We start from the raw sequence: 13,571 nt of genomic DNA, 5'->3' as shown, positions 1-13,571 counted from the left end.
CGAAGCCACCCCGCCCAGCAGTTCCTACAGACCAAAAATAAAACAGAGTATTTTATTTGAAGAATTCCAGAAACAGAGAAACTGCCAGTATCAGGCAACCTGATTCTAAATTATTCCATTTTGAAATACGTTTTTTTAAAAAAAACATAATTTTTCAAAGGACCAGCATTATAATATCATCCCTTGAAGCATTCTATCCATAGAGGTTGTGGAGGAATTTCTGTCTAGATCAAAAATTCAAGCCATGATAAAATATCCATTTTTAGTTGCTGTAGTTCAAGGGAGCATTCACAGAGGCTGATGTCAGTAACTGGATGGGGAAAACCAATGTGGAGAGAATGTTAGGGGGGGATGTATGTAACGTCAGTCCATCAGGAATGGAAGCATTCCCCAGAGCAGCAGCATCTGACCTTTTGCTAAAGTCGTTTTCAGCCGAACTGAGGGAGCAGCCCCTGGGGCTTACATTTTGCCAGCTGTGAGTAGTCAGGGTGACCCCCAGGCTCCTTCCAGCCCACATATGTAATCGGCAGTATTTTATGGTTTTGTTCCACTTTGCGATAAGTGAACAGACTGAGGCTGCACATTTCAGCTGCAAGTAGCTCACGATGTCTTCCTAGGACCCAGTTCTAGCTTTGCGCCAAGCGATCTGGCTCATACATTCAAACTAATAGTTCCGCTCCTCTGTGCATTGCCATAATCTAAGATGCCGATGGGCCGGGTTTATAGAAAATGCAAGTGAGACACCCCTCTACTACCCAGTACGCAACTGCCACGGGACCGGAGAGGGCACACCCTGGCAAGCAACATCATGCACGGTTCCAGTAATACGGGGCACCAGGTGCCATTATCCAGGCCCACGGGTGAAATGGTTATAGTTTCCAAAGAAAATTGGAATGCCTTCTGGCTGTAAATCAGCAGGAACTTGGGTCACAGAGGTACCAGGTGGGCTGGCCACAGCCTCTTTATGTGCTCGGATGTGCCCATTTCGGCCCTGGGAGCCCACGCACCTCTTCTCGTTCTTGCAGTGAGTGGACCAATGTCTACGCCTGTCCTTGCCTGGAGGGCAGTCCCTGACCAGGGGGGCCCCACTGACAAATTAAATGCATGTTACCGAAATGAAGCTTGTCCAGATAAACGACTGAATTTTCTCATTTTCCCCCATTTTGTTGAAACAGTGATACTACTTGTTATCACATGTTCCCAGCCGGTGACAGTCTGATTCAGATTCTGTTCATTGCACCGTCTTTCCCCTCTACTGCCTCCACCAAAATTAGCATCGGATTTCTCCTCTGGACTTGGGCCATGTTTCCTCAATGTTGTCAGAAAATAAACTCAGAAGAAGTCCAACATCTTAGAGTGACCTGCAACACACACAGCCACAGAATCATAACCTGTCCAAGTCAGACAGGGGCCTAAAGGCAACATCATCCCATGAGCAGGAACTGGGACCCAGAGAGAGAAGATGAGTCACCGCCGGGTTAGCCACTGGCAGGTGGCCAAACCAAAGGAGGGGCCAGGAGGAGGAACTCTGGGGACTCACCCTTCCCCCACCCGCCACAGCAAACAGAATCAGACTCCGTGCCTTGCCTGAGCCGCCAAGCGGGCCCAAGGGAATGGCCTAAAAATAAAGATCCTAAAAGCAATCGACCAAAATGCCCAAGTGAGGCTCGAGAGGAGGCCGTGGCGTGGTGACAGCTAATCCATGGTTACATGCAGCAAAAATCTGATGCTAACCGGTTCTTGATTTTCTTCTGAAATTCCTAGGAAATGATTATTGAGTACGACTACCTGGGAGGCCCATTTTGAGCACTTTACGGGGCCAGGAGAGGCCTTGTAATCTGCCCCAGGGCAAAGCGCGCTGTAAACACGCTTTCCTTAGGGACTGGTGGGAAATGGAGCTTCGGTGAGCACACGTCAATTCAGACTGCCATTGGCTTTAAACCCCCCAAACCCTAAGTCTCTGGAAGGTCGGAGGCATGAGTCCCAGGGTCTCCTTGGGATCAGCACAGTTAGCAGTTCTGCCTGCGGCATCTGGGTTCCGTGGGGCAGAGGCGGGGCCTGGCGCTCTGGGGTCCCTGAGCTAATGGGGGGCAGGAGGGTGTGATGGGGGAGCATCGGGGGGCTCGCCCTGCAAACCTCTCTCTGACATCGGAGGAGACAGGGCTTTCCAGACAGCGCTTCTCGAACAAATGCAGAGCACATTTCAGCGTTCAAGCCTTTTCAGGGGCTGGGCGGAGCAATGGGAGGGAGAGACCGAGACCCGTGGGCTTCAGAAATATTGAAGGAGGCGCCTGCCCAGCACAAAAACACCCACGGGCTTCCATCTCGCAAGGTCGTACGTTACTGGGGTGTTCTCATAAACATTGTGAAGGCGGGGGCCCTGCCGCTGTCTCCCCATCCCCCAGTCCTGACCTGGGTCTGTGGACTCAATACATATTTCAGCTGATCAATGGTCACTGGAGTCCACATCCCAACAGGAACAAGGGACATGGCAGCTGGGCCAGGACGACCGTGGCCAGAACCCAAAGGACTCCTAGGGGTGGAGAGGAAGCCCCTCCTACTGTTTAATTCATTTGGGGGGAGGAAGTGGGTAACCTTCAAGAGGAATATAATTTTTAAATGTCTTATTAAATTAAATCTAGGAATGTGCAAATAATTAGCCTTCTCGCTCATGAAAGGGGCAATTTCTGTTAAAAAAAAAAAAACAGTAATCATAAATATTTCACATTAATGCTGGAAGAAGCAAAGTTTATCAATAGTTATATTCTAAACTCCGCGATCCCTCGATAATAATTACCCTTCCTCCCTCTTGAATGTCTGTGGTCTGGTTTACATGAAAGGGGCTCAGGTCCTCATTTCTCTAGGGGAGTTCCTCGCTGAGGTGCCCAAGAGAACTCTGCGCCCAGCTGGGTGCGGGAGGAGAGGGTAGGAGACGTGGCTTCTGGCTGGATGGTTTTGCTCCCAGTTCTCAGCAGCGGACGCTGCCGTCACAAGTTTGAAGTTCAACTCAAAACACTGAAACTGGGGACCCTGAGAGGGGCCTGAGGGGCCGCAGATCTGGTCCTTGATGCCTGTCCAGGAGAGTGCAGGCCCATTGCAGCATCTTCCACCTCTCCTACCTGGACGGTGGGCTGGGGACAGCTCAGAGCTGCCTCTGTCCCGGATCAGGCCCGTAGCCCCAGGTGACATTTCCTGTGGTCAGGACGACTAAGTGTGGCTTCCAGCTCCAGCTCACCGCAGGGTGCATGACCACACCCCACCCCTGTTTGGTCCCTGGTGGCCCCACAGCCCAGGAGGCCGGAAGCTGCTGTCACCTCTCTTCTGCTCTGATGGACCTGACTTTCAGGGGAACCATGCTTGCTCTGCACCCCCAGCCACTTCCCAGTTGGCCTGGGCTCCAGCAAGGGTTCCCTTCCAACAGCGTCCAGCTCTGTATCCACCCTCACCTGCCCCTCACATCCTGGCTATATTCCTATTAAGTACCCCCAGCCCTGTCTTCGGCCACCTCCCTTTTCTTCCTGAATGTCCCCTGCAGGTGGCGGGGGGAGGGGCGGTTACTGACTGCCTCAGGCACACATTAACCTTCACAGGGACAGCCTAATTGCTGTGAGAATGTCAACCACATCATCATTCAAAAACAGCTCTGACAGTTTTCCTTTCTTTAAAAATATGAAGCGAACAAATGGTTCTACGGTTAAAATAAAAGGATGGTGTTGATGGACTGCTTTCTTTTCTTCTTCTTTTTTTTTTTTTTTCTGAAACCAATCCAGAATGCGTTTACAAAAAATTGTTCCTGCTTTGCCTTTGTAAAGCTGTAATCACTTATAGTATAAGAGGCTACACTTTTTAATTAGGGAAGACGGAGAGGGGCCCCAGATGACCTGGCCCCAGGGCCCAGGAAGGGAAAGGCACTGGCAAGAACTGGGGCAGTTTTCAGCTCTGCCCCTCTCAAGCCTCCCGCTCTTTCCAGCCAGGGTGCTGTGGCTTTGGGCAGGTTTGACCAATGGGTGGTACTAGAAGCAATGGGGAGACAGAAAGAAAGAGATCTGGGTATTTATTCCCTTGCCTCCTTTTCCGCTAGGGTTGCCAGATAAAATACAGACTGTTCAGTTAAATATGAACTTCAGATTAAAAAAAGAAAAAAAGTGTAGTAAAAGTACGCTCCAAATATCCCATGGAACAAATTTATTCTATTAAAAAAAAAAAAAATGGGTGTTTGCTGATCTGACACTGAAATTTAACTGGGCATCCTGTATTCTTATTTGCTAAAGCTAGCAACCCTGAAAGTCGACAGAATTGCCCAGAGCTCGGGAATGTCCTTCAATGTCAGGCGCCCCTCCACATGGCACCCCCTCTGGGTTCTGGCGCCTCCCTTCAGCCCTGCCACTCTAGTCTGAGGTGCCACATTGTTCTCTGTGGGGCTCCCAAAGCCCCACACAGGCCCCTGCAAACAGTGCCTTCTGCAGTGAGCTCCCCTCCAAGTACTTCGGTGGCCTGTGGGCCTCTATTTCCTCCCAGGACCGTGACAGACACATCTGATGCTGAGGACTTCCGACTCCGCTCTGCCAGCACTGCCCTTTGAAAATATTCCATCCCCAGCTCTGATTACAAGTTCTCACCCAAGTCGGGTGCTCAGCAAACACTTTTTGATTGAATAAATGAGCAAAACAAAGCCTGAGTCCGTACTGTTTTGCAACGTCTCTTTCCTGGCTATTAAGGACCTAACGGTCTAGATCCTGAAGAGATTATATTCTAACCCGCAAAGAAGAACAAAACTACTACGGACGTACTTGAAGTGGAGTGAGAGGCAGGGGACCCGCCTATGTCAGCGAGGGTGGGAGGTTTCGGTGCGTTCCAGTTCATCGTTGCTGTGGAACAAGCTATCCCCACTGAGCAGCTTGAACACAAGGAGTGAATGTCTCCCTCCACCCCGGTTCTGTAGGTTGGTGGGCACAGCTGGGCACTCTTTGCTGGAGCCTCCCACACAGTGGTAGCCAGATAGCCCTGGGGCCGGATTCACCTGGGGGAACTTCTCCCACCTTCCAGCCAACTTGGCCGCGCGGGGTGGGGGGATGCTGCACAGCCGCTGGCTGGTTGGGCATCTCTCCAGCCGCTGCTCCACGTGGCTCACTCAGGCTTCCTCTGAGCACGAGGGCTTTAAGGTAGCCAGGCTTCTTAAGCGACAACAGCCTTCTCCCACTGCAACTACTCCCAGAGAGAAAAAGGGCAAGCTGCCAGTTTTTTAAGGTCTGGACCCAGAAAGTCACATGCCTCGGCTCTGGCTTGTGCTATGGGTCTGAATGGTCACAAACTGCCCCAACGATGCTGGAGGGGACCCGGAACCCCCAGGAGCCAACGACATGGCAGCCATCTCTAATCCCCGACAAAGTATGACCCCAAAACCAGAAATCACACAAAATTACAACCAACATACTAAGCAACCCAGCAATATTCGCCAAGTCCATGAAAAAGTATGGAAGCCAGAAAGAACAGGGACGTTTTATGCCCCTTATTTGGAAAATGAGATTCAAATTAATTTTCACACCAAGAAGTTTCCAATTATCTATCTGCTGTGCTTGAACTAGGATGCAGTTTAGAAAGCACTGGGAAAAAATAACTCATTGGAAAAGAAATGGTACGTGTTCGCTTTTTTAAAAAGGGGTGGGTGTGAGGCACCAACCCCCGGGCATCCTCATGGCAGGTGACGTGGGCAGTGGCCCCCCTCTGAAGGCCCAGGCTTGATGTATGCCCGGCCTAATAACTGCTCATCAAAGGCTCAGGCTAGAGGGTGGAGAAGGGCAGGAGGCAGCCATCGGACAACTTGCGGGGCATCGGTCGGGGTCCCGTCTTCCAGGGCACACGGCTGAGTGAGATTGCTCCCATCTCCAGGCAAACTCTGACGTGTGGTGACCCAGGACATTAATTTGCTCTCCTGACTCCCCGAAAAGGCAAGTAGGGGAGGCATCTGCCACTGGAGCAAAGCCACTCTGATGCCACTGGCCTGCCACACGAGGCCTGAGTGCAGGGCCACAAAAACCCACCATCACGTTGAGAAGGAGTGGACAGTACAGGGATATAGTCAGTAGTATCAGAAGCACTTTGCACAGTGACAGACGGTTACTGGACTTATTAGTGATCACATCGTAAGGTGTAGAAATGTCGAGTCACTCTCTTGTACACCTGAAACTCATATCATATTGTGTGATATGGGTGCCAACTACAGTGTGATAAAAAAAAAATTTTTTTTAAGAGGATTCAGGGCCAGTCTGTTCTCAGCTTTAAAACTGTAATGAAAACTGGTCCCTTCCTGAAAACAAGGAAAAACCCGCTTAGGAGAAAATTAAAATCGCACTTGGAGTGAAACAGCATCTCTTCCTAATTGAATAGTCCAAATAAAGCCAAGTCTTCACGATTAATTAGCATCAATGGGCAACTCCAATGCGTTACTGACTGAGAATGCTGGAAGAAGCCAGTCAAGAGTGCCGAGAGGAATTTAGGTGAGCTCACAGCAGGCCCCCGGCTCTCCCCGGAACCCCCAACCCTCTGTTCTAGAATCACTGACAGAGAGCTTTCTTTTGAGACACAGGGAGACTTCTGCGCTCGGGTCTGAAGCATGCCCCATGGGGGCCATACGGATGCCCCCACGACGGTCCCAGGAACACCGAGGCTCCTTTTGCCCTGCGCAACTTGGATGGCAGAGCAGTCCAGCGTAATAAAGGAGTCCCATTTCTAAAGACAAGTAGGCCCACTCGATGGAGCAAGAATATCCTTTCCCAAGAGGCATTAGCGTCTCTACATGCCTGCGTAATCGCAGATGAACCCACGTTTAAACCATCTTATCACGTAGGCCAGGCTGAGATTCAAGGTGGTTCTCTCTTCTGAAAAGATGCTTGCTGTGCAAATTAATTCTATAAATAAAATGGAGTGTTTCACCTCCTTACCAAACAATATATATATATATTTTCAAGCCCTTGAAAAATACTATTTCCATCCTAATAATTGATAAGCAGAATACGAAACGTTCCAGTCTCCTGAGTGGGGCAGGATTCCTAAGGGTAGGATTGTCATTTTTCTGGTAAATCTACTTCATAAGCTTAACAAGATCTTAAATGGCAAGTTTTTAGCATAATTTATCATTTCAGTTTTGCACTAAAGCATATGGGCCTTCTCCATGTGATATGGAACAAAATTCTATCTTCAGTGAGTCTAAAGTTATCCAGTGTTTAAGCTCAAAAAGAAAAAAGGAAGGAAGGAAAAAAAGAGAATGAAAAATATGGATAAGCCAACAAATTAACATATTGCTTTAATGTTTTAGTGTTAAAAATGAACATGGCTATCCCTGTAATTACTCAGAGATCTCATGTACTTGCCAAAGGCTAGAGAACCCATTTGATGTGATCATGACGCTGCTCAGACCACAGTTTCAGCTTGGCCAGAGTGGAAGCTGTGAATCTCATTCTGATCCACGGACTCAGACAACAGCCCACCCTCGTTGCCAGTGTGCAACCAAGACTCCCAGTGAAAAGTAAGCTCCGGAGAGGGTGTCAGTGAAGATGGTCCGGTGTGTTCGGACCAAAAGCCAGATAACCAAAGCTTTCCTCCTCTGATTGATGTGACTTCAGGCAAATCACCTGATCTCCTGAGAAATTTTGCCTGGCATGGCCTCCCTACCCACCCTCCAAGTATGCAATGGAATCAAACAGAGGATCATGCATAAGAGCATTTTCAATTATACAATGTATACAGACTCAGAGGGTCATAAGCAGGAGTAGGTAAATATCTCTACTCCTAGTGACAGTGTTCAAGCATGCTGAGTCAGAAGCACTGTGTCTATCCAAGGTATGACTTGCACGCTGAAGTTATTCTAATGCAAAGGAAGAACCCACTCTTGTAACTGACATTGATGGTAATAAGTTCCTTGTCAATGCTGATCCCTTAACTGAGCCCCAGACAGAATCCTCTCACCTGAACAATATTGCCATCGACCAGGTTTGTGTGGAGACCCTGATGGTTTAACCGTCTGGCTTTAATAAGCAAGTGTAATTTTATTTTTCTCCCACCTGAATCAGTAGCCAGCAGCAACCTGCGTACCCATATCTTCCTTCTAGAATATAGACTTTTTCGAATGCTCAGAGCCAACAGCACAATGGATATGCCCCACTAGTGACATAGTATCTCATCCACCATTGCTTTGACTTTTTCTTTCTGGTTGCTTTAACTCTGGAAAAAGGAGGGAAAAGGCCAAGAGACCCAGATGGGGAGTGAAATCCTTTGGCTTCTTGCCCTGAAAGCTTCACACGTCTGCCAGGTATTCATGGCAGCGCTCATAATGGACCAGCAGGGGCGCTTGCTGGGCTTCTTGAGGTTCACAGCTGCTTTAAGGTAGCAGGACCAGAAGTAGAGCTCTCTGTCTGGAGAATGGTGGCCCACCTTAAAGACCAATCCCTTCACAGCCAGGTGCAGTTGTGAACATTTTCAAGAGTACAGTTTCCAATACCTGTTGCCTCTCAGATTTCTAGGTTGTGTTTTTCTCTTTCCCAAGAGGCTTCGTTAGGACAGCAAGTTCCCACCTAAACTACTGTGACGGATGCAGAACTGGCATCTTAGATGGTCCGTGTGGAGTAGAGGCTCAGAAACCTGGGGCTCCCAGACGCCCGCACACAGCCTGTAGGAAAGCCACAGACCTGCATGGCAGGCTGTGGGTTCCGGTCACATTCCCAATCTAAAGTAGAACCAAGTCACGTCAGCGTGTTAGACTGATACAAGGCACGAGCCCTCGAAATTGCAATTCCTTCCTCTCGCCTTCCATCCCAACCTTCCCATGTGCAGGAACAAGAGCAGCCTGGCCGGGCCTCCTGCCAGAATTGACCGTCTCTCCCCGGTGCAGAGCCAAGCGCTCCATCACTTCCCGGTCCTGGACCCACCCATCATCGGTGCCTTCTCCTCCAGGCTGATGTCTCCCCCCGCCCACATGAAACCTCACCCACACACGTCCCCAAACGCAGCGGCAGCGATTGCACAAGTGGATCCCAGGCAAAAATCTGCCCGAGTCAGTTTGTAGGTACTCACAGACCACCAGGCACCCAGAACACCAAGGGGAAAATGGTACTATCTGCTCAATGAATCTGGAGGCAAGGGGCAGGAGCAGTGTAAAGTGCTTTGGAAATAAATATTGGATTTTATTTCTTATTTGAAAAACCATGCTCAGATTAATAGTAATGTATCATTCTGTGACCTGGCTGGTTTGGCTCAGTGGATCGAGCGTCGGCCTGCGAGCTAAGTGTCGCTGGTTCGATCTTCCAGTCAGGGCACATCAGAGAAGGAAAACTCTGACTCCAAAAAACCTCCGCTGCCTTGCGGCATACCTCTTCAGGGGAAAGGCTAAGGGAGTAAACCCCGACAGAAAATCCGGAGCCGGAGTCCCTAAGGCGGTTTGACGTTGTAGTCAACACCGGCAACTCCTGCGGCGCACCTGAAGCCAAGCTGTATCGACTCTGTCTTTCCCTTGGACCCTTCAGCTGCGAAGAGAGGGGGGGTCTGCTGCATGGGCAACAGCAGACCCTCCATATCACCCTGCCCAGGCTCTGTAGCTTCAGCTTCACTGGAGAGGACACTCCAGCGTCATCGCAAGATGTCGATTCAACACGGGAGGAGACAGATACCGTGTCACTCCCGAGTCGGACTACACAGCCATTCTCGGCGGTGCAGATAGACTCTTAAGAAGCTACACCATCGTCTCTCGAGACGGACGGCTGCCGACGACGATCATTCTGTGAATCAGGTCTTTCTCAATCAGTTCTCTCTCTTCACCTACTTGACAGCAGAGAGATAAATTTACAATGTGTGTGCATGTGTGTGCCCTCAAGTCTAAAGGTGAGATAAACTTCCATGGTTTTGGGTTCATTTAAAACAAAGAGGGGATGGTACCCAGTACAACAAGGTTCAGGTTATTCATGGTTTGCTTTCCTATAATTATATCAAAGCCAACTAAATCTATGTGCTCCTAGCATGTCCCCACACCTACTAGAAACTTCTCAAGCCACAATCTGCCTTCCAAAACAATAGGCACATCTATTCAATGCCATTCCTGAGTGTTTGATGGCTCCTCACACCTCAAAGAAAGTGCAGGTGCAGTTGGCCTCCCCCGCCCCCAGGTAGTTCAGAATCATACTGCCTCCTAGGCCTTTACGGGCAGCTGGGATTGGAGGGGATCCTCTGCTAAAATCAGGTGCATCTATGCGGGTCCCCTCCAGAGACCTGGCCTCTTGGAAACAAATGTATCACAGCTCACTAAGTCAGGAGAAAGGCATTCCCGTTTTAGAAATTCAATTTAGCTGGGGTAAGCCTCCAGGCTCTGGAAGTGAGCTCTGTCGGAGGTTTATTATTCATAAATCTTCCCTTTGGACTGGAAGCCTCCCAGCAGCCACTCTGCTTCCAGCGGTTTTCTACTTTTTCTGTCAATAAAAAATTTAACTCTTGGAGTCTCTCTGGAGGACGGGTTTCAAGATCAAGCTATCCAGCAAAACTACTGTCATGCAAATGAATCTTTTGAGTGGCTCCAGATTGATCATGAGTGGTGCAGAATCTAGATTCAGAAAGTTGTATCTGTATCTATAAACATGTTCGCTGTTAACACAGCTGATGAACTATAACCTGAGCGATGGACTATTGTTTCCCTCAAGTAGGGCTAATTAGGTCAGAAACAAATGAAGTTCTTGGCTTAAACTAATCAGATAACAAAGGTGCTTTGTTTGGATGGGAATGAAAATCTCTGAACCACCAAGAAATAACAATAACCCTAATGTCTCTGAAAAACCTATCTCCAAACCACAGATGAGATGAAAAACACCTGAATTTGCTGGGTTGTGTCTTCAGAGGCTGGTGTTCCGGAAAGCAAAAAGGCATTCTGGGTACAGAGCAGATAAATGTCATGTTTCAGGGGCATTCTGGATATGGAGTGGACACGTGTCATGTGTCACATCAATAAATGCCATGGCAACAAAAACAAGAATCAAGATTCCCAGCCAATGGCCCTCTTGAGGCACAGTTAACATAATAAAATTCCCGCCGAGCCCGCAAATTTAGATCCTTCCAGAGTTTTAATGTATCTGACTTGTGTCTTCTGTGATCCAAATTACAATTTCAAGACGCTCATAATTCACTCCATAATCTTCATGCTTTAAGTGTTAAATGGAGACCGAAATTAAATTCATATTTGAAGTAAGAACACTTTGCCGAGTCAATGACTAATGAAATTTGGGACTAAGTGACTGCTTACGTTTAACTGACTACTACCCAAATCTCATAACATTTTCATGTTCTTTGCTTCATAGATCTATTCCCGTGGGTCCCTGCTCTTCAACACATGTAGGCAGCACCATTTGTATTAGCAGGAAGTATACATTAAGATAAAAGATCTCTCTAGACACCTGTGATAACGGAGTAAAATAATTTGATTTTCAAATGGAATGTAATATTGAGTTAACCCAGAGGATCTCCTCATGTGATGAATTTAAGAATAAGAAATTAAGCAACTTAAATTTTTAGAAAAATGTCTTTTAGACCACTTCTAGAAGTCTTTACCCCAATGTTTGTTGCATTGTTACTAACTATTGTCTTTGTTCATTTTTAGAGCCAAAACACACTTAATATTATAATAAAATATTGTGTACATATATCATACCTGAGCACTTTTGTGGGAAATTATGGTATGTGTTAATAATAACTTGAATTTATATAGCACAATTATATCAAATGATCTCTAAATTCTAAATTTCTCTTTTTCTTCTCAGAAATTAATATCTTCTAAGATCTAGAGTTTTATATAAAGAAGAGTTTGAACAGCATCTTGAATTTTTCAATTAATTTTTATACCTCCAGAAAAGACACAGTTAGTTTTTACTAGCATAGATCGATTTTTGGCTGAGCGAAATTCCGTGCCTTGGAATGGTAGAAAGTAATCCTTTCTGTAACTGCTTATAATTCTCCTTGGTGCAAAGCACTGAGCGTATAGATGGGCTTAGAAGGTTCTGTGGGACACCAGGGCAAAGCCAAGGGACAGAGGCATCAACACAAGGGACCCAGTCCTGTCTCAGGCCCTCCTGCGCCTGGTCTTCAGACTCCAGGCTCCCCAGGACTGCCACAGGAGTTCCACCAGAGCATCCATTCTCAAAGTGAGGACCAGGGACCCTAGGGGTGCCTCCTCCTTTAAGGGGGCGCTCAAAATCAAAATTATCTTTTATACTATTAAGGGTTTTTTGTTGTTGTTGTTTATTTGTTTTTGTTTTTGTTTGTTTTTTTAAATCTCATTCTCTCATGAGCACACAGTGGAACTTTCCAGAGGCTACATGACCTGTGATATTACGACAGACTGAATACAGATGGAAATTAAAGAGATTGGCTACTCTTTCACTAAAAATGTTTTTCTGTTTTGGAAAATATAATTACTCTTCCTTTTTAAACGTGACTTATGTTAAGATGCCATAGGTGTATCGGTTTATTTTTAATGAATGAGTAAATCTTTTTAAAATTTATCCACTTTAATTTTGAATATGGGAACCATCCATGGATATAACCAATATAAACAAAAATTCTTTGGGGTCCTCGAGAATTTTTAAGAATTAAAAAGAAGTTGTGAGAGCGAAAGGTTTGAAAATAGGTGCCACCGGGGGGTCTCTGAGGAGACTTTTGCCAATAAAGCCCCATGATTCCAAGGTGTTGAGGGTCTATGAAAATGAACTCCAATGAAGAGGTGGATATGACTCTATGAACCAGGAAAATCGGGAAGCTCCTGTATGGCAGGCAGCCCATCCTTCCCCGGGTTACACAGAGGGGACAGAAAGAGGCCTGGACAGCAGGAAGGTTTGTGAAAAAACTTATTCCCTCCTGCAGCCTCTCTGCCAGCTCTGATCAAGACATCCCTGGGCACCAAACCCTCTACTTATTGATATAATGACCTTTCACCCCAGGGGTCACCATCATGACCCTACCTAATAGGACGGCCAGAAACAGCTGGGTGAGTCAGCCAGGTGCCAATGAGTACAGTGCAGAGGAACATTCTAGGACCTGAGTGTTGCTCAGGCCCCAGCTCAGACTCACGACGGAGCATCCAAAGTGGCCTGGAGGCCCCCAGGGAACTTCTACAGCTGGGGTGGGCGACCAGCACTTCCCACACCTGGATGAGTCAGCGCCAGCCTAAGTCTCTCCAGCAGGACGCAAGGCCAGTTTGATGATGAACCAAAAGTGAGAGCAGCAGACTCTCACCAGAACCCTGACCGAAGTCCTCGGGCCACCTGGGCATGTTTCACTATGAAGTGTCATCCTGCATTACAACCGCTTACTCTCAGCGTCGTCTTCTTCCAACTCCACGCTCCCAGTCACATCCCAGCTCCCCTACTCCAAGCCTCAGTGTCCCCACCCTTAAAATGTGACCATTCCTGCAGATTGGGGCCAAGATGGAGACTGGGGTCCCAGGACGCAAATACACCGGTCTCTGCTATGTGCTTCCAGTTTCTGGTGAATGACGGAGTGCAGGACAGTCCCTGACCCCGTCCCTCCCCGGGGACCCCCCC

General features: G+C 47.7%; 1 protein-coding gene across 1 annotated transcript in view; it reads right to left on the bottom strand.

Annotated features, from left to right (window-relative positions):
• Positions 1–13,571, bottom strand: part of PCP4 (Purkinje cell protein 4) — a 60,909-nt gene that overhangs the window by 14,060 nt on the left and 33,278 nt on the right. The window lies entirely within an intron of this gene.

The sequence above is a fragment of the Furipterus horrens genome, unplaced genomic scaffold (assembly GCF_987537825.1).
Source record: "Furipterus horrens unplaced genomic scaffold, mFurHor1.1.pri manual_scaffold_1, whole genome shotgun sequence".
In the NCBI taxonomy this organism is placed as follows: Eukaryota; Metazoa; Chordata; class Mammalia; order Chiroptera; family Furipteridae; genus Furipterus; species Furipterus horrens.
This window is presented reverse-complemented; position numbering and strand designations above follow the sequence as displayed.